This window comes from Chaetodon auriga, chromosome 23, assembly GCF_051107435.1.
Source record: "Chaetodon auriga isolate fChaAug3 chromosome 23, fChaAug3.hap1, whole genome shotgun sequence".
Taxonomy (NCBI): Eukaryota; Metazoa; Chordata; class Actinopteri; order Chaetodontiformes; family Chaetodontidae; genus Chaetodon; species Chaetodon auriga.
In genome coordinates, this window is record NC_135096.1 from 1,667,501 (window position 1) to 1,670,000 (window position 2,500).

Genomic DNA, 2,500 nt, shown 5'->3' on the forward strand with positions numbered 1-2,500 from the left:
AGTTAGGCTGGGAGCCAGCCCTTGGGGTTGGTGAAGGCAGGCAGGCAGGCAGGCTGGCTGGCTAATGAGAGTGGAGGCAGGAGGAAAGGAAAAGGGTTAGGCTGGGAGCCAGCCCTGTGAAGGGTATAGAGCTGGTCCGGCGTGCCACGGCCGGGACGAAAACCGCATCGTTCGTCCTGAATCGGAGGTTGGACTGTGTATGCACAGTATAGTATGTGGAATATATACAAAGGTTGAGAATTTTTAAACAAAAATAAAAGAAAGTAATTGTGAGAAATAAAGAAAAGGAAAAGAGGTTGCTGTATGCCTGGAAAAGGCCGGAAGCCTCCCCACGGCTGTGAGAAGGCCAGGGGGTCAGGCCTGGAGCCAGCCCCCAGCAGGAGTAGCAGGCTGGGGGTCCTGGAAAGGCTGGAAACCTCCCCGTGGCTGCGAGAAGACGAGGGGGTCAGGCCTGGAGCCAGCACCCAGCCTGCTCCTCATGCTGGGGGCCTGGAAAAGGCCGGAAGCCTCCCCACGGCTGTGAGAAGGCCAGGGGGTCAGGCCTGGAGCCAGCCCCCAGTACGAGTAGCAGGCTGGGGGGCCTGGAAAGGCCAGACGCCTGCCTGTGGCTGCTAGAAGAAGACGAGGGGCTCAGGGCTGGAGCCAGCACCCAGCACGAGTAGCAGGCTGGGGGGCCTGGAAAGGCCAGAAGCCTCCCTGTGGCTGCTAGAAGAAGACGAGGGGGTCAGGGCTGGAGCCAGCACCCAGCACGAGAAGCAGGCTGGGGGGCCTGGAAAGGCCAGAAGCCTCCCTGTGGCTGCTAGAAGAAGAGGAGGGGGTCAGGGCTGGAGCCAGCACCCAGCACGAGTAGCAGGCTGGGGGGCCTGGAAAGGCCAGAAGCCTCCCTGTGGCTGCTAGAAGAAGACGAGGGGGTCAGGGCTGGAGCCAGCACCCAGCACGAGTAGCAGGCTGGGGGGCCTGGAAAGGCCAGAAGACTCCCTGTGGCTGCTAGAAGAAGAGGAGGGGGTCAGGGATGGAGCCAGCACCCAGCACGAGTAGCAGGCTGGGGGGCCTGGAAAGGCCAGACGCCTGCCTGTGGTTGCTAGAAGAAGAGGAGGGGGTCAGGGCTGGAGCCAGCACCCAGCACGAGTAGCAGGCTGGGGGGCCTGGAAAGGCCAGACGCCTGCCTGTGGCTGCTAGAAGAAGAGGAGGGGGTCAGGGCTGGAGCCGGCACCCAGCCTGCTCCTCGTGCTGGGGGCCTGGAAAGGCTGGAAGCCTCCCCGTGGCTGTGAGAAGAGGAGGGGGTCAGGGCTGGAGCCGGCACCCAGCCTGCTCCTCGTGCTGGGGGCCTGGAAAGGCTGGAAGCCTCCCCATGGCTGTGAGAAGATGAGGGGGTCAGGGCTGGAGCCGGCACCCAGCCTGCTCCTCGTGCTGGGGGCCTGGAAAGGCTGGAAGCCTCCCCATGGCTGTGAGAAGATGAGGGGGTCAGGCCTGGAGCCAGCCCCCAGCACGAGTAGCAGGCTGGTGGGCCTGGAAAGGCCAGACGCCTGCCTGTGGCTGCTAGAATAAGAGGAGGGGGTCAGGGCTGGAGCCAGCAACCAGCACGAGTAGCAGGCTGGGGGGCCTGGAAAGGCCAGACGCCTGCCTGTGGCTGCTAGAAGAAGAGGAGGGGGTCAGGGCTGGAGCCAGCACCCAGCACGAGTAGCAGGCTGGGGGGCCTGGAAAGGCCAGACGCCTGCCTGTGGCTGCTAGAAGAAGAGGAGGGGGTCAGGGCTGGAGCCGGCACCCAGCCTGCTCCTCGTGCTGGGGGCCTGGAAAGGCTGGAAGCCTCCCCGTGGCTGTGAGAAGATGAGGGGGTCAGGCCTGGAGCCAGCCCCCAGCACGAGTAGCAGGCTGGGGGGCCTGGAAAGGCCAGACGCCTGCCTGTGGCTGCTAGAAGAAGAGGAGGGGGTCAGGGCTGGAGCCAGCGCCCAGCACGAGTAGCAGGCTGGGGGGCCTGGAAAGGCCAGACGCCTCCCTGTGGCTGCTATAAGACGACGAGGGGGTCAGGGCTGGAGCCAGCACCCAGTACGAGTAGCAGGCTAGGGGGGCCTGGAAAGGCCAGACGCCTGCCTGTGGCTGCTAGAAGAAGAGGAGGGGGTCAGGGCTGGAGCCAGCACCCAGCACGAGTAGCAGGCTGGGGGGCCTGGAACGGCCAGACGCCTCCCTGTGGCTGCTAGAAGAAGAGGAGGGGGTCAGGGCTGAAGCCGGCACCCAGCCTGCTCCTCGTGCTGGGGGCCTGGAAAGGCTGGAAGCCTCCCCGTGGCTGTGAGAAGGTGAGGGGGTCAGGCCTGGAGCCAGCCACTAGCACGAGTAGCAGGCTGGGGGGCCTGGAAAGGCCAGACGCCTCCCTGTGGCTGCTAGAAGAAGAGGAGAGGGTCAGGGCTGGAGCCGGCACCCAGCCTGCTCCTCGTGCTGGGGGCCTGGAAAGGCTGGAAGCCTCCCCGTGGCTGTGAGAAGATGAGGGGGTCAGGCCTGGAGC